The following is a 26369-nucleotide window of genomic DNA, read 5'->3' as shown; positions in this document are numbered from 1 at the left end:
GTTCTAATAAGTCATAAGCTTCTTCTGAATTGACAAGGGGTTGAGTTCACAGCAGTTATCAACAGATGACTTGAGGAATAGGAGAGGACCCCCCACCCCCACCCCCATCAAGGACTGTACATACCTTGGATATGGATCCTAGCATGTTTGCTTTGCTGTCATACCAGTATGGAGTCATTCTGAATCTTGCCAGCACCAGGCCTAGTGATATGAATTGGTCCAGTAGTTTGATTGTTAGACAGTTGTGCACACACCTTGAATTAAGAAAAGTGTGGTATTGATTTCATTTTACATCAGAAAAGCAGGAAAGTACATACAATTAGTGTAGTGGAAAAATGTAATAATAACATACTGTTTCATCCCATTAAAGTGTTTATTATTTTATAACCCTCTCTCTCTCTCTCTCTCTATATATATATATATATATATATATATATATTGCATTTTGTGTGTTTTCTCCGAGTTTCATAGTTAGAGACATACCTCTCAACCTCTTAGCACAGGAAATCTGGACAAATCAATGACATTTGCTATAGACAAAAGAAAGGCGTTGCTATGGGCACGAGCTGTGCCAACAGTTACGCCAATCTAGTAATGGCATCCTTTGAACTAAGGCACATTTTAGTTGATAGACACATTATATTCTACAGAAGATTTGTAGATGACTTGTTCTTTCTTTGGAAGGGCACCAGTGACGAGCAAACAGGGTTCTTTTTGCAATTGAATGATGCGAGTTCCTTCCTAAAATTTACTTTGAATTTTTCTCATCAAACCATTGATTTCTTAGATGTTACAGTATTTAAGTCTGGTAATAATTTTTTAACACGGGTACATCGCAAATCTTGCTACAGACCAGCTTATTTGCATAGAGACAGCATGCACAACCCCAATGTTTTTCAAAATATAATTAAGGGGCAAGCTATGAGAGTGTCCAGGCTTTCCTGTACGGATCAACATTACAATAGGGAGCTTAATGAGTTAAGGAATGGACTCACTACGAGGGGATATGATGGTCGTGAGATCTTAAATGTTTTCTCTAATATGAACCCTTTAAGAAGCACTAGGGCACAACCATACTTTTCAAGGAGAGAAAATGTCAATACCAACTTGAACATTAAGTGTGCTCATCGAGGTGAACCATTTGTTGTTCCCTTTAGCAAAAACACAAATATAGTTCAGGATGCTGTCTTCCAGAATTGGAATATACTGATGGCTGATGACAGTATAAGGAACATCGTAGGTGAAAGACCTACCTTTGTCTTTAGCAATATGAAGAATCTCAAGAAACTTCTCTGTCATAGTACCCACTATGCAGTTTATACTGGCTTGGAAGCAACCAGGAAATGTGGCAAATGTGCTCAATGTGTCTACATCGATGAGTCCCATTATTTCAGGCATCCTGATACTGGACGTCTGTGGGAACTTAAAAACAATTGTGACTGTAACACAAGAAATGTGGTCTATGTTGCCCATTGTGCCAGATGCTTCTGCTATTATGTGGGTAAAACCAACAGAACTTTGAGAGAGAGAATAAGGGATCATTACTACTGCTTTAGTAGGCAGCAGGAATACAGTGCTATAGCCAAACACATCTTAGCTGAAGGACAGGAACATATATTTTTGTTCCAGGTACTTCATGTACAGGCTGAAACAGCACGCATGGGTAATATTTCTAACCTTACAGAACAGGCTGAGCTTAGGTGGATCTTAAGACTTGCATCACACAGGGGCAGGGGCCTCAATGGTAATGTCTCACTGAGACCCCACCTTAAGGGCAGAAGGTTAAAATGAAAAGGTTAAAATGAAATGGTTAAAATGAAATGTTTTTACTACCTTATTAGTTAGGTTATTAAATTGTTTTGATTATGTATATTTATTTTAATGTTTTTATATCCATTAACCAGACATTTTTTGTCCTTTTCATATAGAATGTTTTTAGACAGCATGCAACAGATAGTTTAGTGGATTAGGTTTGTTCTTGGTCTTAATTGTTTGATTATTTAATTAATTAACTGGAGTCATGTGATTTTGTTGGTTTTATAAAGCTTGTCTTGAAGTTTGTTATATGAGTCTGATGAAGCAGGTCTTGAATCTGTGAAAGCGCTTACTTTTTTATGTAATAAACGTGCTATTATCTATTGGATATTTATCTACTGGAAGTTTTATTTGAATACATTTATTTGCTGGCTTTTGGCTTTCCTCTTTTGGGTTGCTTGGATTTTTTGCCGTTTGTCATTTGCTTCTTGGGATTACTTGAATATATATATATATATATATATATATATATATATATATATATTTTGCATTTTGTGTGTTTTCTCCGAGTTTCATAGTTAGAGACATACCTCTCAACCTCTTAGCACAGGAAATCTGGACAAATCCTAAAATAAAGGGGGGGACAATGGCCGGAAAATCAGGATATATTTTAAATATTGCTCTTACAAACTTAGAAGGTTGCTAGAATGACAGAATTAGTGTTCTCATACGTTTTCTGCAGGATATGAAATCTGAAACTTAAATATATGTCATTATTTGGTGCCTTCAGTCCCCAGTGATTTGCCAGAAAGCCACACATTTTATGAGGAACAGACCAAAAACATGAGGCGAAAATCTGAACATTCTGTGAAAATCTGGACAGTTGAGGGGCATGGTTACAGCCAGGTTATAGTTGCCTTCTGTCTACATGGCTTTAAAGTGGTCATTTGGAGCTTTAAAGTTTTTTGGTCATTGTTTGCTGCATTTTCTCTCGTTTCCTAAAGTTTCAAAAGTTACAGCCAACAGCCAGTTTCGGCCAGGTATGTGTGCTCCAGCTTAGAGACAGTAGTAGTTATTCTGGTAGCAGAAGAGTAATTACTACAGTTTCTGGTAATTCGCACAGTTGTTACAGATTCAGCTGTTGTTTGCATTGGTTCTTCATTTGCCTTCTTTGTCGTATATTGCCATAAGCTACCAGTCACTCGTGTCTTCATTCTAAGACTGCAGGAAGCTGTGCTCCTTTGTGCATATAGAGAATTAAGAAAACTGGTGTTTTGACTTTATTTTACATCAGATAAGCAGAAAGGTACATTTTTCTATTGCATTTACAGTTGTCTGTTTCATTGCTTTAACTCCTTAACACGTACGTGGTGAGGATGTCACACCTCTAGCACCCCACATACATCTTGCATTCCACAGCATTTTCTGAAAAATAAGCTTAAAAAGCATAAGATAAACTAATGTAAATATTTTGAGAACAATAAAAGCTATTACAACTCTACAAATAGCAATATTATCTGTAAGAAGTGTTATTTATGGTGATAATAGTCAGTATATTCACAGTCTTCTGCATAAATATTGTAATATATTGTCATAAATACTATAACATATTGTAACATACACAAACTTAAATCTTCATGTCTTGAAAACTGTACAACCTAGGTATGTATTGTTACAACATTTTACATAAGCTTTCACATGACAAAAGAAATTCCTGTGTAAGTCCAAGTTTATTGAGATATTTACAGAAATATGAAAATATGTGATCTGAAGTAGTTTACTTCATTTGCTCTTCAACTTGTAGGCCTTCGGATCCACATTGGATCCGACAGGGCCGCATTTTCCAGCTACAGCTCAGAGCTGCATCCTCTTCCCCTTACCCATAATGCCACCTGTCTCCCTTCTCCCTTCAGGTCTCATTTGCCGCCTGAGAGGAAGCAGCGTGGTCTGAGCTCCATAGAGTTTAGCAGCGTTTTTGTACAGTAATAGGTTCTTCTTTTTTTTTTTCGCTTTCTATTTCTAACTTCTCTTCTAACCTTTTCTATCCTTTCTCGCGGTTCTCCGTAGCAAAAGTAGTTTGTAGGCTTTACTATCTTTCCTCCCCTCTTCTCTTTCCACGTGGTGTGTGTGTGTGTGTGTGTGTGTGTGTGCGTGCGCGTGCGTGTGCGTGTGTGTGTGTGTGTTTTGGGCCAGCTGTGGTATGGCGGACGCCCCGAAGCCAGGCTTCAAAAGGTGCACAGAGTGTGGCCATAAGCTTTCTCCGGCAGATGGCCACACTCTGTGTGTGGTTTGTTTGGGGGTGGCTCACCTCCAGTCCCCCTGTCCAATTTGTGCTGAATTTAATCCCAGGGCACTTAAGGACAGGCGGGACAAACTGTTCCTTAAGGCCTTGTTGCCCTCTTCTGCTGTTACTGATGTCCATATTTCCCTGCTGGGAAAGCAGCGGCTGCTGCTTCATCTTCCCCTTCCACGGCCTCAGGGGCTCACCCTCCCGCCAAGAGGCCCGGGGAAGGGGATAAATCCAAGAAGGACCAGCCTCGCAAGCAATCCCCTGACCACTTGTCGGAGGCCGGTCCCTGCAAAAGAAGCCTGTGTCCAGGCCAGTGACACCTCAGCTGAGGTCCCCTTGGTTCTTGCCTGAGCCCAAAGTACAGGTTAGCCAGTCCCTCCCTTAGGGAGGGTTAGGCCCTCCCCCCCACGGCTTTCCCAGCCTACTTCGGCGACGTCCTCCTGCTCTACACGGAGCCTGTCTGAAGCAGAGATGGGCAAGATGAAGCAGAGGTTTATCCGCTCTCAAATCCAGATGGGGGTTCTTGCCAGGGCCTTCTCCCACCAGAGCAGGTGCCTTCCAGCCAGTGTTTAGACCTATCACGCCTTCTCCAATCCGACCTGCAGTTTTGGAGTCGGATCCGAAGATGATTGGAGTCGAGGGGTCGGCGCGGATGGTACCCTGTACCTCGACACCGGCCAGTGCCTTGAGTGTGTCGGATCCGATGGGATTGGATCCGAGCTCTTGGAAACATAGCCTTGTGGTCAGGTCCGAGGGAGTGCTCTCTACTCCGAGCTTGTCGGAGAGGAGGATTCCCCTCTGCGTCTCAGCTCCTAGAGGCTTGGCTTCAGCTCTCTGGTCGGATCGGGGGGGGGTGGCTTCCGGTAGATCAGCAGAGGAGGTCCGTTCCCCCTCGGCATTCGACATGGTAGAGAGGGTTCTTGCAGGGTCAAGGCCTCTGACCATTTCATCTTCGGAGTCCATCCAGACCCCCCCCCCGACCTTGAGTGTGGTTCCGACCATCTTGCCCTCTCAGGGGCAGCCAGTAGCAGTAGAGCCCCAGGAGTTTCCACCCTTGGAACAACCCTCTTGCCAGACCTCCCCAGAGAGTCCCCCTAAGGAACTCCCTTGCAAGCATATGTGTAAAAGGAGGCACTTGGACTCTCCTCCAGAGTCCCTCACCGAAGACACGGACCTGGATGAAGGGGAACTCCCCTGCAAGCATATGTGTAAAAGGAGGCACTTGGACTCTCCTCCAGAGTCCCTCACCGAAGACACGGACCTGGATGAAGGGGAAGTTTCCCCAAGATCACCCCTGAGGATGTCTCCTTTGGAGACATCATGGCGATCCTTCTCCAAAGGGGGGTGATGAACAGCCCCAAAACCAACCTCTGATGAGTCCGTGTTTCTGGAGGCATTCAGCTTGGGCCCATCTACCTCTTGGGTGTCCCCTCCTGCTGATCCACTTGTAGATTTGATAGCAACTAGGGTGTGGAAGGAGCCGGACACCATAGATCCAATATCCAGGCACCCGGTCAAAGATTTAAGCCCCCTCCCCCCCAGACAAGTTACACTGGCACAAGGGCTCCCCTGTAGATGCTATGATGGTAACAGCGGCCACCAAAAAAGAACTCGCCCAGGAGAGCTGCACGGTCCAGCCACCTGACCGAGAATCCAGATCGTTTTGGGAAGCAAGTTTATGCTTCAGCGACCTTCTGTGTGAGGGTGCTGAACTACATGGTGCACGTCATTCGACTCCAGAGAGATATGGTCAATGAAGTCATGGAGTCGACCCCAGGGTCTATGTCGCAGAGGACAGGAAGATATTTGATGCATGAATGGCCACCCTAAAATCTGTAAAATCTATGCGTTTGCTGTCCCATGCCACGGAGGGAGCCGCATGGATGGCTTTGCCATCCAGCATCATGCCTGGCTCCTCTTATGTCAATTCTCGGAGCCCTTTGAGGCGTCTTTTACCAACGCCCCTTATGATGGTTCTTCCCTTTTTGGGAAGATGGTCAGAGAGACTTTGTTCCAGAACGAGAAGGATGGGAAGACACTGTCTGCCATTGGGATCTGGTTCTCACCGCCTCAAAGGTCCTTTTCCATGAACCAGCGAGGCCAGAAGAAGATGTGGTTCCACAAGTCTCAGGCGTTTTCCCAGGATGCTCAGAACTCGCCTTCCCCTAGAGGCAGATGTGGGATATGATGGACGCTGCCCTAGAGGCAGAGTGGGAACTAGGAATTTTGGGTCCCAAGAATCTTTTTCAGATAAACCCGGGAAGCAGCCTTGAGGGGTTGCCCGGCTGTCCATCTCTGGAGGCAGTCAGGGGTCGCTTGTCACTTCACCCACTGGCATGGGAGTCCATCACTACAGATCAGTAGGTGCTGCGAGTCATATCCAGAGGATATTTCATTCCATTCCATTCAAGTATCCTCCCCCATCCAGCAAAGCTGTCCTGGACGTTCCACCCACACAGCGGGAGGAGGCAGCAGTGCAGGTAGACTTACGGCTAATAAAATGAGTTATCCAACCGGTCCCCCCAGACCTGTCAGGATCTGCAGCTTATTCCAGGTTCTTTTTAGTGCCCAAAAAGACAGGGTACCTCAGACCAGTATTGGATCTGTCCAAATTTAACCTATCAGTAACCAAGCCAAAATTCTGGATGGTCACAATTCAGTCTATCCTGCCCTATCTGCAGGCCAGAGACTGGATGTGCTCGATCGACCTCCAGGATGCGTACTATCACATCAAGATGGACAGACTCTCCCAAAGGTTCCTTCACTTCCAGCTGGGAGCCAGTCATTACCAATTTCGAGCCCCTCCTTTGGTCTCACCACAGCCCCCCGGGTGTTCACCAGGGTAATGGCAGTAGTAGCGGCTCACCTGAGGCTTCAGGGCATTCAGGTCTTTCCGTACCTGGAGATTGGCTCTTCACTGCCCCTTCAGAGCATCTTTTATTTCAGGCCAGGGACTCCTTTCTTCAGCTTGCCAACAAGTTGGGCATTACAATCAACATGAACAAGTCTACTCTTCTTCTGGTACAGATTTTAGACTTCATCGGGCCATGTCTGGACACAATACAAATGAAGGTGTTCCTCATGTCAGGCAGGATACGCAGCTTGAGATTACATGTCTTACACATTCTTCAGACTCGTTTACCAACAGCCAAAGCAATGTTAAGGGCTCTAGGTTCCATGGCGGCCACGATAAACCGTCTTCCTATGGCACATCTTCATATGAGGGTGCTGCAGTGGACATTGGCGGTTCAGTGGTCACTGTTAGACCTTCCATTGTCTTTTCCAGTGAGTATTTCAAAGCATGCAGGGACTCCCTTTGGTGGTGGATTCAGTCCCCGGATCTCCTCAAGGGACGTCCTTTCCAACCTGCTTTCCCCAAGACCACGGTGACCACGGACGCCTCCCTACTAGAGTGGGGGGGGGCACTGCTCAAGAAGGACAGTCCAAAGCACATGGTCCCCTTCCGAGACCTATCTGCACATCAGTGTTCTAGAGATGAGAGCGGTTCTTCTTACGTTGCAGGCCCTTCATGCTCATCTTCCTCTGGGAACGATTGCAGTTCAGACGGACAATATTTCAGTGATTTGGTATATCAACAAACAAGGGGAACCAGATCTTATCCCTTATGTCAAGAAGCCATGAGAGTGTGGGAATGGGCGACCTGCACCGGCTGCTTTCTGGTGGCAATGCACATCCCGGGACGATCCAACATTCTAGCAGACAGGCTCAGCAAATCGATCCGGATGCCTTATGAGTGGTCTCTGAATCCTTCAGTAGTGTAACAGATCTTTCTAGAGTGGGGTCGTCCTTGCTGCAATCTCTTCGAATCTCCTTCCAACGCGAAATGCAGCGAGTTTTTTGCTCTGAACACCACCTACCGGGGGAAGCCCCCAGAGATGCTCTGATTCATGCTTGGCCTCCCGGGCTTCTTTATGTATATCCTCCTCTACCCTTGATGTCAAAGTTTCTACAGAAAGCCTGAAGGCTGGGGAGCACTGTGATCCTCATTGTCCCATTCTGGCATCGACAGGTTTGGTTTCCCTTACTCAGGTGTCATCTAGTTATTCCACCATAGATCTTGGATCCGGTCCCATATTTGCTATCACATCCCTCAGGGATCCCCCATCCAGATCTGGACAGTCTGAAGCTCACTGCTTGGCTGCTCCAATTCCCATGATTATTAGGACTTCCGGTCTGTCATCTCCTGTCAAGTCAATACTGGTAGAGGCTCATAAATCGTCTACTAGAAAAGTTTACCGTAGTAAATGGAAACTTTTTTATATGGACCAATCAGAGGTCTTTGGATCCTTTCACTGCTCTGCTTTTGGTAAGTTTAGATTTTCTGGCTAGCATTTTTCAGCAGGGCGCTAGTTCCTCTACTGTGAAAGTCCAGCTAGCAGCCATCTCTAATTTCCTTGTTGGGGTAAACATGTCTTCATTGGCTTCCACTAAACTTTGTAAAACCTTTCTCAAAGGTGCCTTTCTTCTCAGACCCCCAGTTAAGGACCCAGTTCCGCCGTGGAACCTCACCTTACTGTTGCAGGCATTGGTTTCTCTCCCCTTTGAGCCTTCAGCTTCTCTAGATCTACAATTTTTGACATGGAAAACTGCCTTCTTGGTTGCCATCACGTCTGCTAGAAGGGTGTCGAAGCTTCATGCTGTTTCTATCAAAGCCCCTTATATGATCTTTCATAAAGATAGAGTGTCACTATATACTAACTCGTCCTTCCTTCCCAAGGTAGCTTCGTAAGCCAATATCAATCAGACCATCATTTTGCCAGTATTTTTTCCTAACTACCAGAACAAACGGGAATAAGGTTTCTAGGAGTAGAGCATCCTTTGATGCTGCGGTGCTCCGGAATATCCTTCCATGAGGGCCTCCCAAGAGTTAAGTAGCTGGGGACTCTGTCCCACAGGTTGAAAAGCAAATGAAGTAAACTACTTCAGATAAAGAAGTTATGTACTCGCCATAATGTTCCATCTGAGTAGTTCTACTTCTCTTGTCTTCAACCGTTCCCTCCCTTCCCCCTAACCTTATCCTTTGGGATATGACATGTCTTTTGTATCGGACAGTTATTGTTGGGATCCTTGCTCTTGTCCAGGCTAAGGTTCTTCCTGTGACCATTGCCTTTTGATGATAAGATGTCATTGGGTCGGGGGTCTGATACGTGTTAGGCAGCAAACTCAATCTGAAGGGAGAAGGGATAAAGGGGGCATTATGAGTAAGGGGAGGAGCATGGAGCTTGGAGCTGTAACTGGAATGTGCGACTGTGTCGGATCTGATGTGGATCCGAAGACCCACAGGTTGAAGACAAATGAAGAACTACTCAGACGGAACGTTATGGTGAGTACATAACTTCTTTTTTAATTGTATACTTAGTAATACAAAGAATACTTGATATCTTTCAAGATGTTCAACTTACAGTGCAAATATTAAAGATGGTTTTCTTCAACATCATCTACGGTTTCACCTAATGTTGTGCAATAGTTTGCAGTCACTTGGTTTTTAGAGTATTAAGTACATATATAAAATATTACATCTGAAGTTGTCTTCATTTGTTCTTCAATCTGTGGGTACTCGGATCCGGGGCGGATCCGACTCGGCCGCATTTTCCAGCATCTAATCCAAGCTATTCCCCTACCTGTTATGCCCCTGTCTCCTTCCTCCCTTCAGATTTCGTTTGCCACTCTAGCATTTGCATTGTGGTCTGGGCTCTAAGTATCATTGTTGGGTAATTAGTAGTTTTTTTGCCTATAGCCATTTATCTTCCCACTTTTCTATCTCCCCTTCTTTCCACTTAGCACTCAGGCTATTAAAAAAAAAAAAAAAACTTTCTGCTTTCTTCCCTTCTTCTTTTCCTTTCTAGCCTAGAGAGAGAAAGTGTGTGTGTGTGTGTGTGTGTGTGTGTGTGTGTGTGTGTGTGTGTGTGTGTGTGTGTGTTTGTGTGTGTGCGTAGGTCTCTCTCTCCAGCCATGGCAGAGACTCCGAACCAGGGAGCCTTTTTCAAGGGTACCTTTTTGCTTCAGCCACCAATTAAGGCCCAGCGCCTCCTTGGGATCTCACACTGGTTCTGCAAGTTCTTGTCTCTTCCCCTTTCAAACCTGTAGCCTCAGTGGATCTACAGTTCTTGTCATGGAAAACAGCTTTCCTGATTGCCATCACATCAGCCAAAAGGGTTTCAAAACTTCAGGCATTTTTGGTCAGACCACATTATATGATTTTTTTCCATAAAGACAGGATGTCTGTGCGCACTAATCCCTCTTTATTTCCCAAAGTGGCCTCAGAATCAAATAATCAGGTAATTAATCTCCCTGTTTTCTTTCTGAAATTTCAGAATAAGGGAGAGTAAAAATTGCACTTGTTGGATGTTCATAGACAGTTATGCTTTTACTTGCATAGGACTAAATCCTTTCGTAAGTATGACCAACTCTTTGTTTCCTAGTCTAAGCCCTTTTTTGGAAAACCTGTATCAAAGGTCACCATTGCGTTGGATTTATCAATGTATTATCCTGGCGTATTCAACTAGAGGTTTATCCCTGATAGAACATGTTAAGGCGCATTCGACTAGATTTATGACTACTTCAGCTGCCTTCTGGTCCAGAGTTTCATTGGATGGCATTTGCTCTTGCGGCTACTTGGGCATCTTTGCCTACTTCCATTTCGCAGTATAAGATGGACATTCTATCCAGGAACAGGGCGTCCTTTGGCTCAGCCGTGTTCCCGAATATCCTTCCATGAGGGCCTCCCAGGTGTTGATAGCTGGGGACTCTGTCCCACAGGTTGAAGAACAAATGAAGACAACAACTTCAGATGAAGAAGTTATGTATTCACCATAACGTTCCCTCTGAGTTGTTGCTCTTCATTTGTCTTCAACCTTCCATCCCTCTTTCCCCCTGCCTTAGGTGGGCTGTGTGGTTGTCTGGCCAGAAGAGATATAGTCACCATATTAGCATACCTTTGTTGTCCTCTTCGTGCTTCTGGAGACCTATTGTTATGGGATAAGGTCTTGGGTCAGGTTGGGATGTTATGGATAGCAGCAAACTTGATCTGAAGGGAGGAGGGAGACAGAGGCATTGTAGTTAGGGGAGGAGCTTGGAGCTCATATCAGATGCTGGAAATGCGGCCGTCAGCTCCGTCCCAGATCCAAGTACCCACAGGTTGAAGACACATGAAGAGCAACAATTCAGATGGAACGTTATGGCGAATACATAACTTCTTTTTATTTTCTTAGTTACGAACAACTAGCAATATTTCCAGTATAGTGTGATATAAACCAGCATTTCAGTGAAATGTCCTGTCTCCCACATTTGTGTTTCAAACCATACACCTCAATAAAATGTAGGCCTTCCAGTAATTAAAAATGTGAACATAAATATGAAATGGAAATGGCAAACAAAGATTAATTTCACCACTGCAGGATCATTTTATTAACAACTCCTTGCCCTTTTTATACTACTGGTAAGTCACTTAGTTAAAGAAGATAGACCCAAAAAAATACTGGATGCCATAAGGAGGCACAGGTGTGAACTGAAGTATACAAAAAAGGTATTTTAGGCTTGGGTGAGTCTTTTTTGTAATTCTTTTGTTGCATTCGCTATATGTTCTCAGAGTTTTAAAGTTACAGCTTACACTTACAGTCTTGTTAGTCTGTGTGTGGTTTTTTTTTTTTTTTTTTTTTTGCTTTAAAGTGTTTTTCTCATTGTTTTCTGCATTTTATTTTCCACTTTTCCTTGAGTTTCAAAATTTACAGCTAAAAGCCAGTTTTGGCCAGGTATGTGAGATGGATAATTGCTACACTTTCTGGGAAGCTAGCACTATTGATTTGAGCTATAGCTGTAGTTTTCATTGATTCTTCACTTTTCCCATTTATTTTATATTGAGCCGAGCTGCTGGAATGTGTACTTGAATATGCACAAGCAATTTAATAGGGATTATCCTTCTAGGAAGAGAGACTACTGACACATTCTAGTGTGGCAAGCTGCACACAGCTAGGTAGCGCACCACAGTACACATCTAATATTTCTTAAGTAACTTCTAGCAACCCATAGTTGCCCTGTGTTGCCCAAATTAGCCTGTAAGCTGCTTTATGTAGCTCATATCCTGCAAATCATTAAAGTGCCTGTGCTGTGCTTTTCACAGTTGCAGACAAAGCTAAATTACTTCATTTATTCAAATAGACCTTCAACATCTAACTTAATCCATCTTGTAGCCAATAGCTATAAAAATAAACTAAAGTAGTATGTAAATTCCTTTAAATTCTACATGTCTCAGGAAAACTACTGAAGGTCATTCTACTTTTTCTTCTCTGTTGTCAGCCTCATAGCACTTGGTATTCTTAAGCATTGTTCTAACTACATTATGTTCACAGGTAATGAGCTTCTACTGTACACAAGTAACTCTATTTGTAAATTATACAAATATTTAAAAGATATAGAGACCCCATTCTTTAGAAAAAAAACAGATATGGAGGCCCCTTTGTTAAGAAAAAACAGATTGTGAGCTAAACACACACATATTCTACACTCGAGTCTAACCAACACTGGCATGTCTTATGTTGAGGCTGTAACAGAAATCCATACCAAAGCTTCCTAGACCCTTGTGGATCAGGTCTCGGTAAAAAGTACCATATAACATTTAAAAACAATTGTAACAGAGAGTTACAGAGAGCCAAACGGTCTCAAATCCAGTACACCTGCCCTCTCCACAAACAAAAATGTTTTAGTAGCTCCACAGCAAGACACAGTGCTTCTCCACTCACTAGACTGGACAAAGGCAGGGTGACACTGAGTTTTCTTTTTGGTGCCAGTATCTTAAATTTGTCAAGCGCCATAAAGACCATTTCACCAGTCAAACATGACAATTACACGGCAGTTTTACAAGTGGGGGTAAAAGACTTGCAGCTCTGAAACCTGAAGGAAATATGGAAGGGCATATCAGAGAACTCCATGCATTTGACAAATGCAAGCAAGACTCTGGCTGTAAGCAGAATCCGTCTTTCTCCAAGAATAATGCCTAGGTATAAACGAAAGTTAGTGGACTTCAGCATCTAGCTAAATTCTTGGTGTCATTCTAGATGAATCTAATATGTGTCAGCTTTGAATGGGATGGTTGACAGTCTGATTTCCTTTGAAAGGGGTGGCCTGTGCCTCTCAATAAAAGGCTTCCATGTACTGGATAAAGCCTTTGCTGCCTCCGTACTGCCCTTTTTTTTTAAGGCGAAATTCCATTTAATGAACATTCCAGCATAACAAACATTAAAATCAAAATCTAAACAGGATCACATTAAGATGGCTGTGCTCAATGCCAGAAGTCTCAACAAGTTGCCTGACCTTGACTTGAGGCTCTCCAGTGTTTGGAATGCATCCATGTCTGTGTATTCACTGAAACTTTTTGGGTTATGTGTCTGGAAAACATTCACTCCATACATTGGTTTTATGCCTAGCACCATATCACCTCTTGACAGACTCCCAGAGACCCACAAAGTGAACTTATTAAACTCCAAATCACTCGCACTAAACAGGACCAACTGTCAGTGTATTGTCCATTACAGGACACTGTCCATGTCACCTGAAGTACATGTAAGATTTCTAAACGTATTTAATAAACTCCCCATAAACTAGAACTCAGTCAAACTGGGAGAATTTAGCTACCCCTTAATAAACTATAGCACTTATACCTCCAGTTTAGGATATGCCAGAAAGTTTTTGAATCTAATAAACAAAAACTTCATGGATCACATTGCTACCAACCCCACTAGAGGACATAATATTCTTGACCTAGTTGTTATATAACATCACTATGCACAATCCCCTGGTTAGCTTCTTCCATGGTAAGTCAAATCGTAAGCTGTTAACTTTCTACCTCAGAAATCTCTGATCCCACTGAAATCAGTATATTCAAAATCAGGGATTTCAGATGTACAAATCTTATTAAATTATGTGATGAAGTCTTGAAATTCACTTGCGTCTGTATCACCATAGTAGACACTACCACAGAAGGTATCGTCACAAAGGAGTTCTGTGCCAGCTTAGATAAATGTATAGAAGTATCAGTCCCATCCAGATCAAAATATAAAAATAAATTTAAAAGCAAATCACTGTGATGGTTCACTGAAGTAAATAAAATCTACAATAAAAGAAAAAGCTCATTAAAGTGTACAGATGAGAAGATTTTCAGTTCAAGGAAAATATCAGAAATTTGACTAAAAAAATGAAAAATACTGTTTTGCACTGTAGCAGCCCGTGAATTTAAGTTAGTGTCTGAAGCCAAGGGCAACTACAAATCCGCCTGTAATTAGAGGAAACTGAGAAACAACAAACTCTCACAAAATGGCACTTCCTATTCTGACCTAGTGGACATAGCCAATATACTAGCAAGGAAATTCAGTGTGAGTTTTACTCTGGATAAGACTATGCAAAGTTTCCCTATCTTTGAAGTTCTTAAATTCGTCGTCTTCATTGAATAACACATACTCAGAGTGCTGTCCAAAACCAAAAAACACTTCTTGCATGGGACCTGATAACTTACTGGGCTGTTTAATAAACAGTACAAAACATGTTCTGGCGGAGACACTCCATAAACTATGTTACCTGAGCCTAGCAAAAGCTTTTTTTTTTGTCCTGGAGGTATGACACACAGTAGTGCTAATGACACTCCAAAAGGGTGGCTGTACCACAGACCCTAGGAATTGTAGACCCATCAGTCTGATCAGTTTCATTTGCAGGGTCATGCAGCATATTATTACTGACCTGATGAATTTAACATTAAAAATATTATAAGGCTAGACCCACAGCAGTCTGGCATTGTAAAGTGTAAATCATGTCTAATGAATCTGATTAACTTTGAAAGGGTAATACAAACTGCTGACAGCAGCCATGCCACTACACTGCATCTGGCCATGGCATTTGACACCATCCCCCATGTTAGCATAACTAGTAAACTACATAGATTACAAATAAATCACAGTGAGATAAGATGGATGGCCAGTTAGTTGAGAGAGAGAGACATAGACCCTACATAGTACAGGTGGCAAGTGCAGCATAAGTGAATATGAAGGTAATCAGTGGTGTTCTGCAGCATTCATTTCTTCGACATCTTTTATTTGGCATTTAGTTTTCTGACCTCCAGACCAAGAACCAAGACCTCTGGCTAACTAATTTGCAGACAATTGCAAACTGAGAATAATAGCCAAATCCCTCCCTGATCCCCAAGCTGTCCAACAAAAACTTACACTCATAAATACCTTGATGTACTAAAATGGGCTTAAATTAAATGCTAAAAAGTGCAATATTGTCATATTTGGTAGACATCTAGCCCCCTCTTACCCCCAGCATATCGCATAGATACTACCCCACACAATTACCTCTTCTTTGATCATTATGTAGTGACAGTAGCCAGGAAGATCTTTTACTTAGCACAGCTAATTGCCAAAGAAATATCATCCGGATGTAAAGAGGTCACTGTCTCCTTATATTCAACATTGATTAAGGCAGTCATTAACTACAGTACCCCCTCTGGGCTGTATCTCAGTAGACGTATTACACAAATAGAATGATCCCTGAGGCTCTTAATGAAGCTCATCACTAGCTTAAGAATGTTAACCTACTAGAAAAGACTAGTATTGCAGTTCCATTTATTCAGTATTGTGTAGTCTCCTCAGAGATCTTGGCCTGGCCTTCCAGTGCATTAGGGAGAAGTCGAACAGTCCCTCAAATACCAGAATCAGAGATCTAAAATTGGGGAAGTAAATATCTGATTCGGAGTTGGAACATTCTTCTCCAGTATAGAATTAGACAGATTAATACAACACAATGGAGAGACATGTTTATTATTCAGCACCTCCGCTAACCCTGGAATAGACTCCCCCTACCCTGTTCCCCCACAGGTTAAGCAGTGGAACTGTCTTGCTTTAAACAGGACCTGGATAATTGGGTGGCTAATCATAAACTCACATCAGGCTTGACTGCCTTAGCACTCTTTGAAAGAGGAGGTATAGTGTTAGAAGTGTATATTGGCAGGGTACAATGGTCACAAGAATTGGTTGCCTTCACATTTCCTCTTATTCCTTTGAAGACTGAAGAGTCATCTTAATTATGTGTGAAATGGGGGACAAGCCTCTCACAGCTCCCTTATTTATAGTAATGTGCTCCAAAGTCAAGTAACCTCTGGATGATTTATCACTTTTTGTGAAAATGGACCTTCACTGAAGCACATCTTAGTGGAGCAATAGACAATACACAATTTTACAACATAGATGTCCTCCCTGTCAGAGTATTTGCCAGGATGCTAAGCACCGCAGTTGAAGCATTGCAGGGGAAGGGCCTTCACTAACTTCCAGTGGACTAGCTAAAGAATTTCATGCAAGCATCCCTGACTTTAGTGTATCCATGATTGCAGATCTTGGGTGAGGGTCTGTGGTTGGAGATGTTTTGTATGTCTTCACAAAATGGGAGGGGGGGCTACTTGATTCTGACTAAGATAAGTTTCTCCAGGATAGAACTGGACACTCTTCAGTGTTATTGATTCTTGCCCTTGGGAGATGTCCCAGGAAATTATAGGGTTGACATTGTAACTGAGGTTACAGAGGAGGGTCTAAATCAAACCTTTGCCTCTTAGGCAGTGTAGTGATTGTGATCTTTAATAGTTTCCATTCATATGCATTCAAATGCAAAAATTACAGGGGACTGTGAGGTATCACTGTCTTCATAGACATCATACACTCATAAAAGTTCATTTCTTGTCTGATCCCTAATGATCTGGTCTAGAGTGGCAGATGATTCCTGCCAGCCTCATTATAGAACTTCTCTTCTTGCAGAAGAGTCCATTGTGATGTAAACAATTAGGCACTTTGTTAGCCAGTACTTACCGTGGATCATCCCTGTTTTTCTTGGGAATAAGGCACTCAGGGTGTTGAGGCTGAACATATACCATCTGAAGTCACCATGCAGTGTTCCTCAATAACTTGCCTTCCGGCAATGTATAAACTATACACAGGAATTGACGTCGGCAGAGTTTATAGTCATTTAGAAGAAAACTCAATTATGGCAATAGAACAAAAGGGCAATAAAAGAAAGTCATATGGAACAAAGGATCATTTGTTGTTAAATAAAGTCATAGTGGAGAACTGTAAGAAGGGGAAGAATCATAGTATGGCATGGATTGACTACAAAAAAGTATTTGATAGTATCCCACATTCATGGATAAAAGAGTGCTTAAAAATGTATAAGATACACCCAACACTGATTGACTACATTGCAGTGACCATGAAACAATGGCATACCACGTTGCAATTAAGCCATGATAAAGGACAGATTATTATCCCGGGATAAAATTCAAAGGGGGATATTCCAGAGTGACTCTCTGTCACCGTTGCTATTCTACATTGCCATTAATCCATTAAGCTGTCTATTTAACAGCTTAGGCTGTCACTACAATTTTGATCCTAGAAAACAATAAAGACTAATGACTTTTCATCTTCTCTTTGTCGATTTAAAACTGTATAGCTCATCAGATGAGGAACTGAAAGCACAGCTGCAGGAAAACTTTTTCAGATATTAGAATGTCATTTGGTTTTGATAAATGTGCAAAAGCAAACTTTAAAGCAGGAAAACTGCAGCACTAGGAAAACATCAGTTTGGGACAAGAATGTGATATAAAAGAACTTGAGCAAGAGGGATTGTATAAATACTTGGGAATTGATGAAGGAATAGCAATAAAACATGCGAATAAAACTCAGGAAGGAATACTTTAAAAGTCTTAAATTAATCCTGAGAACAGCATTGACATCTAGGAACAAGATCCAAGCTATAAATCAAATTGCTCTTCCTGTCCTAATGTACAGTTTTGGAGCGATTGACTGGCCCCAAAAAGTGTTGGATAGATTAGATATTAAACGAAGAAGGATGCTTCATGCTCACCAAATGATTTATAAAAATCAGTGTATAACAAGATTGTATATTCTCCATTCCGAAGGAGAGATGGGCCTCCTTGAAATTGATTACATGTTAGATCTGCAATCGTGGGACTCCACACATATCTACTGACCTCACAAGATCCAAATGTAGTGAAAATTTTGAAACCTGAGGAGACTAAATCTAAGATGACGTCTCTGCTTAATTTAGCAGAAGCATATCGACATCAAGCAGGAATGGAAATCAGACCAGAAGTAGAAAAAAAAAAAACAGGCAGCAACTAAATGTGCCAAAAAAACAAAAGAAAGAATATAAAGTGAAGGACCAGATGAGAAGGCAAGAAATGTGGAAAAAACATAAATATAGTTGCAAGTGCTACATACACACTGGTTTACGAAGTCCATTGAAAATATGGGAGAAACAGACAAATGTAGGTTTTGTAAAACCGAATTGGAAACAGTCACACACCTTGTTGCTGGTTGCAACACACTAATGGCAGACGGGCTGTATACTGAAAGGCATAATAATGTGGTGAGACTGTTGCACTGGGGATTGTGCAAACATTATGGCATCGAAGTGGCTGAAAAGCATTGGAAACATGAGCCATAAAGCATCATAGAAAATTATAAAGTTTATATCACGTGGGATCACCCATTACCAACAGTTAAAAGATAGGTGCTAGAAAACCGGATATAGTGGTCCAAGAAAAGAAGACAAAAGTAGCATTGATTATTGAAATTACCGCACCCAGTGACTATAGTGTCTTGCGTACAGAAAGACACAAAGTCATAAAATACCAGGACCTGCAGGCAGAAACAAGAGCAGTGTGGAAGAAAGCTACCCAGACAGTTCCAATAGTAGTAGAAGCAATGGGTCTTATAAAAAATAATTTACAATCATATTTAGATATGTTACCAATCCATGTCAACCCATACTAATTGCAGAAGGAGTCACTACTGGGCACATTGCAGGTGCTGCAAAGAGCACTTCTGGCTGACATCAAAGATTGAAACAATACTAATTTCATGAACTTTAATCATAATTTGACTTAGGAATGGGGTCCATTCCCATCAGGGTATTAGAAACCCAAAAAATTTGGAGAAATTAGAAAAGCGAAAACTCCGGAGAAGAAATTGAGACTAAAGCCCCTCTGCTGCTGCTGGTGCTGTCAAATAGCCACCATTTTTGGATCATGAAAAATAGCAATACATGCTCATACCTGCATAAAGGGTAGTGCAAATCTGGCATTTGACTGTAAGCTTGACCATCCCTTATCTAATATTCATATACTGGGAAAGTGAATGTGCTGACAGACCATTTAATCCACAGCTCTTGTCTTGTCCTGTCTTGGCACTGAAGATTTGGAAGTCCTTTCTGGTCAGGGTATACTGGTAATGGGGCACATTGGAGATCAGCCTATTCACCAACAGGGCAAGGGGGAATTGATGGTGGACACATTGGCAAAATGCTTGTATCCCTTTCCTCTTCTCCGATTATATTCTTGATCACAAAATTCAGATAGAAATAAGCAAAACTCTTTCTTTGTACCCCATGGTAACCTGGAAGAGAATGACTTTAGGATGTGAACTTCCTGACAATGAAGGAAGCTAGCCTGCTGCAATCCTAGAAAGTTCTTCTCATTGGGTATCAGCCAACTTTAGGGCCTGGTTCCTTATTTATTTTTTTGCTTGCTGCTGTTGCTGTATAGTCTTAGTAATAATAACAGCAGCAGTACCCAATTGTTAACCAGATAGGCCCACTGGACACACAGTCTCTTTTTAAGGGCGACCTAGGAGCAATGTCTGGTAAAGTGATTTGCTCAAGGTAATATAGAAGGCAGATGAGGGCTGAGGGAATCAAACCCTGTACTACAAGAACTACATCTTACAACCTTAACTACCTGTGCCAACTGCCAGACTTCTTGCTTTAGACCTGGATGTGAATGACTATCTGGTGTACTTCAGTTCATCATATATACTCACTTACTAGAAGACGTTTTCCTTCTGAGTGAAGTGGTATCCCAGTGTCTTAGTTTTCAAGTGACCCTGATTTACCTCAGGTATCTGTGAAACTTGTGTGTCATGTAATGCTCTGTCTTGGTGGATACCTCATGCAGATGTGCACATTACAAGTTTGTGAAATACTGAACTGTGATCCATCACTGGCTGGTTAAGCAGTTCCTTTGCACTACCTTTGGGGTATCCCTTTTCTCATTGGGACCTGAAGTTTGTGATTATTTCTTTTTTATTTATTTATATTTGATTACTGTGGTAGTGCACCGATCTGAATGGACCATTTGTAGGCACAGCCTGGTGAATAGCATCACATCAAACAGACTGGTTTAGCAGTTCAGTAGTTCTTTTTCAAACAATTTTCTTGGTGACCATCAACTTTGTCACAAAATTTCAAGCTGCAGTCCCATATCTGTACGGCCAAATCAGTCCATTCATCTCCCAGTTTTCTTGGCTGGGAGAAGAACCCAGACTTGTTCCAACTTAAGTTTTACCTGAAAAGAATGCCTGAATTTCAGAATATGGAGTGGCTGTTTGCCTCCTTTGCTCCAGCTATTGGGGATTCTGCAGTATCTAAGCAAACTCTTTCCAAGTTGTTGCTGATTCTGTTTTTTTTCATCAGGGATCAAACTGCCTGTTGGAAAATGCTTCTGTAATGGGCTACACCTAGACCACTAGGAGTGTGTCCTTTTTCCTGATTTCAGTAATTACCTCAGAGAAGTTGCATTACAGAAATATGTGCCTTAGCTACTTGGTCATTTTCAGTTCACACCTTTGACAAGCATTATTATTGAGATTGTGATTCCAGGAGTTGGGTCCCCTTTGACACCTCAGTGCTTCAAGACTGTCTTCAAAAATGGCATTCTTCCCAGTAGTTGCTATCTGCAGAAGGCCTCTGATGTCAGCCAGACATATTCTGATCGTATCACTTGATCTGCTAAGAGACCATCTGTTGTGCGTGGTTATTACTCCACATTTTTGCCTTGCATCTGTGAATGCATGCCTATAAATATTTAATTTATTGTGTGTGTGTGTGTGTGTGTGTGTGTGTGTGTGTGTGTGTGTGTGTGTGTGTGTGTGTGTGTGTGTGTGTGTGTGTTTCCTGTTTTATTTCAACTGAATGGCTATAGAGACTGATCAAGCCTTTCTTAGCCCAACTTGTACTGTTACAGTGTATGCTGGAATGATGTACACACACCCTTTCAATCACAGGAACAATAGAAAATTCAGAATGTGCTAAACGGGGAGACATCAGAAAAAAATCAACCTTTAATCACTGCAGAAGATCTGATCATTGTTATTTTCTTGAGTCATAGTGTGCCAGTTGATTATCTATCAAAACTGATTGTTCAAACCTGGGTGCATCTCTCACATTATTCATTCAGAAATCAGGGAAAAATCGAAAATGCAATTGTCCAAAATTAGGGGCAATTAATACAGTTGAGAGGTATAACACTTGCATATATTACACTGCATACATTTCATTTACTTCATTGAAGCTTAGAAATATAAAAAATGTTTCTTTTTTCAGAGTTTGATTAGACATAAATGTTGTACGTAATACAGGTATATTAGACAACTTGAAAACGAATGACTTTAAAAGAAAGTGCAGCAAAAATGATAATGAAACATTATTGTTTTAAGGGTGAGGCTTGCTTTCCATAAAAACTGCAAACTAAGTCTAACATACGCATATTGGCCTTAACAGTTGTATAAAGATGAGAGTTGTGGAAGCTTTCACTCCATGGGTCTTATATTATTTGTGTAATGTTTTATAATCAGGAATGCTAGTTCGAAAGCACAGTGCATCATACCTCTTAACATCTAAGCATAAGAAATTTAGTCAAAGCCAAAAATAATGGGGGGGGGGGCAATAGCCCAGAATCAGGGACAGAATTTAAGTGCTGCACTTATAAACTTAGAAAGTTTGTAGAATAAAAGCTTCTGCATTAGCATGCAATTTCTAAAGGATATAATGTTTGAAACTCAAATGTATGTCATTATTTACTGACGTCAGTCCTCATTGATTTTCCAGAAAACCACAGATTTTATAACAAGACGGTCCAAAAATATGAGAAAGATCTTGACATTTCCTGAAAATCTGAATAGTTGAGAGGTATACTGTGTATTGGGTTATAGCTGGAATCTGTTTCCATTCCTTTTGTCTGTACATTTTTAAAATCTGTAGCTGTATCCTTCAGGGCAAATGCTTCCTATTCAGGTATATGCCATGTCATTACCTGGTTAGAAGAGCATGACCGGTCACATGCGTCCAATCTTTTTTTAGTAGTGCAGCTAAAATCTTAATCCAAAAGTACTTTGTAATGAGAGATGTGTTGTTGGGACTCTTATTGATGTATTTGTTATTATGACACCCTTTCCTCTTTTCTCCATTTTTGCTGTTTTTTCTTCTGAAGCTACCAGTTTTGGGTTTGCACCCTCTACTGGTGCATGCAGTGACATGTGTTGCACTAGAAACTCTTGCCTGTCCCCCTCAATTGATGTTTTCTCTTGCTGATGCAGTTTAGATATTGATCCTGATGGTCATGTTGGAAAAGGGGGTACCCAACATAAGCTAGATTGTTAATAAAAGTACCATAAGTCACATCTAGAATGCTGAATTATCAAGATACTGAAATGGTAAGTAGTAGAGAAGAGATTACTGTAGTGTGTAATGCAGATGTTCATATTCCTAAACCCAACACATTCTACATAGACATCCTGTCGCAACTGCAGAAAATAAACTTCAGTTTGAAGATTTAAATAGTAAATTACCAGACTTAATCTTGCATTTCTAAAACACTTTTGCAGGAGGTGAGCCCCCTATGCTCCCACATCCTACTAAGTTTATGTAGTAAGTCTAGGATATCTGTTTCTTTGAGAAGGAGGAGTACTTGTAGCTATCACATCCTCAGATGTAGTTTATATTACCCCACATTTATTATTTTAGCTTCAGAATTCTAAGTCTTCTAAACTACAACACATGATTTCTCTAATTATAGTAAATTGTGTATTTCTGTACAAAAGGAAAATGTTACATTATATTCTTAAAATATAAAGTGACCATGAAATTAATATCTTATAATATTAGGGTCATCACCACCAGCCCTCTTTTTCCCCATTTTCTACTTGGGGTCAGGATGTTACTTTAGCTGTAGCCATTAATCTCTTGATATTCAGCACCTACCTCTTACCTTTTTCAGCAGTCATGCCTGATTGCCACAGATCTTCTCTCCCACAATCCATCCATCTATTTGCCAAACACTCTCGTTTCCTCTTGCCTTCTTCTTGTCTGTCCCAAATCATCTTCACCAGATTGTCTTCAGCTTTCCTGCACATGTGCCCAAACCACCATAATCTGTTTTATTTTACCTTCTCTGCAGTTAGAGCTACCTGGACTTCTTCCCTGATGTCCTCATTTCTTCATCTGTCCAACAGTGTGCTTCCTACCACCTATCTCAAACACTTAATTTCTATCAGCTCTAGCTTCTTCATCTGTTCTTCCTTCACTGCCCAGGCTTCTATACCATATAGTAATACTGATCACACCACTGTTTTATACACCTTACTTTCCAGGTTTTTTTGGCATTCTTTTGCCATACAGTATCTGTGCCATTTGGCTGTAGCCCCTCTGATTCTAGGTTTGCCTTCCTCATTCAGACTTCCTTTCTCCTCAAACACCACTCACAGGTACTTGAAGCTGTTAACTTGTTCCACTATTTTCTGTTCTATCCCTGATTTCCCCCATTTGTTACCTTATATCTGTCTTATCTGTACTCGGGTTCATCCCATGTGCCTTCAATTTTGTATTCCATTCCCCCATCCTTTGCTGAAGTTCTTGTTCATAGTGTGCCTGTGAGGCTACATCATCTGCATATAGCAACTTTGTTGATCTTTCTCCTCTGACCTGTTTGCTAATGTAGCCTATCACCAGTATGAACAGCAGTGGGCTCAGAGATGATCCCTGATGACCACCATCTCTCACTGAGGACCCCTGTATGAGTCCGAACACTGTTGATATTTATGTCATTGGGTCCTTGTGCATAGCCTTGTACTAATAATATCAATTTTTCTGGGACTTCGAACCATCACAGAACTGCTCAAATCATCTTTCTTGGCATATTGTCATATGCTTTCTCCATGTCTACAAATGCCCATTCTGACTCTTTCCTCATCTCTAGCTTATTCTTAGCTTATCTGCCTCTGCAAACATCTGTTCATTTGTGCTGCATGCTGATCTGAATCTGAACTACTCATCTCTCATCTTAATTTCTACTACTCTGCATATTCATTTACCGGTTACCCTGTTCAAAACATTTATGCAGTGTGACAGGAGTTTGATACCTCTTTACTTCTTACAGTTGCGAAAGTCCCCTTTGTTCTTGTACACTGCCACTAGTATGCTTATTCTCCAGCCATCTGGGATACACCTTTCTCTCCATACTACATTTCTGTCCTAACTTACCCAACATCTTGATCATATCTGCAATGACTTTATTTGAGCCTGCAGCTTTCTGAGACTTCTTTTTCCATAGTGTTGTTCTTACTTCTTCGTGCGGGCTCCTCCTCCTCTTTCATTGTAAGTTGTGTCTGGGGCAGTGCAGCTTCTGTGGGGTTTTCTTCATTCAGAAACTGCTGGGAGTACTCCTTCCATCTGTCTTTCATGTTGCTTTGCCTGGTGAGCAGGTTTGTTGCTGGCATCTTTTATGAAGGGTGTCTGATGACTGTCTTCTTTATCTTTCTATTTTTGTCTTGCATCTTGATAGAGTTTATTTGTGCCATCTAGTGAGTCACTTTCCAGAAGCTGCTAGAGTGCCTCTGATGCCTTGTTCTTTGCTATTGCTCTCTTAGCCTGTTTGTTAGCCAGCCTGTGTTCCTTCTTAGCCTAATCCACCTGTACTATCTCCCACTTTTCCTGCACTCCTTCTTTGTTTTGATGACTTTACATTCCACCACCAGCTTTCCTTTTGTAGCTTATTTCCATACTGGCTCGGACACATATCTGTTCATTAGTCCTCGCATGTGCTGTTTTGAAGCACTGCCCTTCTCCTTGAATTCCACTTAATTTCCACTTCTGGAGGTGCCATGAGTATTTCCCTGAAGTCTTGTGCTATCTTTCAGTCAACTTCTAGGTATTCAGCATAGTCTCTGTTGACCTTAGAGCCTTCTCTGGCCACTGCTTGCAGCTGATTGTGGCAACCGATGGTTATGCTGTTGATAACTGTTCCACTGCGGATGACTTTGCAATTGCTGTTTCTAAGCCAGTACCCTTATCTTACTAGGAGGAATCTATCTGAGTTGCATGCTGGCCACTCCTGTATATAACCTTCTAAACCATGTGTTCACCACCATCAAGCCATTTGCCAGATGAAAGTCTTGAATGGCCTCCTCTTTATTCCTGTTGCCCCTCCCTTGAGGGCCCAGGCAATCTTCATATCCTGTTCTTTCTGTCCCAATATGTGCATTTAGGTTCCCCATTATAAACATCAACTCATGTTGTCCTGCTTTATGTAGTAGATCCTGTCACTGCTGCCTGAATGCATTATTTTCTGTACTATCACAGCCCTTCTGTGGAGCATAAGCTAGGATTGTGAATACTGTGTTATCATTACACTGGAGTCTGACCCAAGTCTGTCACTAATTCTGATAACATCCCATGTTAAGTTGTCTATCTCAACTTCATTCTTGCTGTTTAGGATCAGAGCCGATCCTCGGCTCTGACTCGGCCATCTTCAATAGCTCAAGAGCTGTTTACTGGCACGAGGCTACCCCTTATCCCATAATGCCTAGCGGCAGCTACCCAGATCTCATTTGCCGCTTCAGCTGCGAGGGTGTCGTTTTTCTGGCTCAGGCTCGTATATTTAACTTTTTGTGTAAACTTTCCTTAGAATTTAAATTTTCTAGTATCCTTTCTATTTAGAGTTAGTTATACGTGTTGTAGTTATATTTTCTATAGTGTCTCTACCCTTTTTTGACAGAACTCGTTTAAGTTAGAGAGTTCTCCGCCCCTCCCCCATCCCTAGGTTAGCCGTTTAACTTAGAGGCTCTTCTACTTCTTTTTCCCCTTATTGTAAAAAAAAATATATATAATAATATTTAATTATATTATATCTTAGATTTCCTTCATAGTTGTAGATAGTACTGGTGTGTTTTGTCTAGTGTAGTACTGTTTCTTTTTTGTCTGTAGTTACTTACTTAGTCTTCCCCTTTTTTGGTACAGTCATGTCTAAGGAAGCTAAGGTTTCTGGATTCAAGAAGTGTGACTCATGCTGTCAGAAAATGTCCCTGACAGATGGGCACACTAGTTGCGTCTACTGTTTGGGCGCTGTTCACCTGCAGGACTCTTGTTCTGTTTGCCATGCTTTTAGTCCAAGAGTCCTGCAGGAGTGTAAGAACAAACT

The 26369-nt window shown here is 41.6% G+C and overlaps 1 protein-coding gene across 1 annotated transcript in view; it reads left to right on the top strand.

Annotated features, from left to right (window-relative positions):
- The window catches only part of BOLL (boule homolog, RNA binding protein), a 2224369-nt gene that overhangs the window by 1896173 nt on the left and 301827 nt on the right, over positions 1 to 26369 (top strand). The window lies entirely within an intron of this gene.

The sequence above is a fragment of the Protopterus annectens genome, chromosome 2.part0 (assembly GCF_019279795.1).
Source record: "Protopterus annectens isolate FY-2018-M chromosome 2.part0, PAN1.0, whole genome shotgun sequence".
Lineage (NCBI taxonomy): Eukaryota > Metazoa > Chordata > Ceratodontiformes > Protopteridae > Protopterus > Protopterus annectens.
Note: the sequence above shows the minus strand (reverse complement) of the source record. Positions and strands in the feature narration are given on the sequence as shown.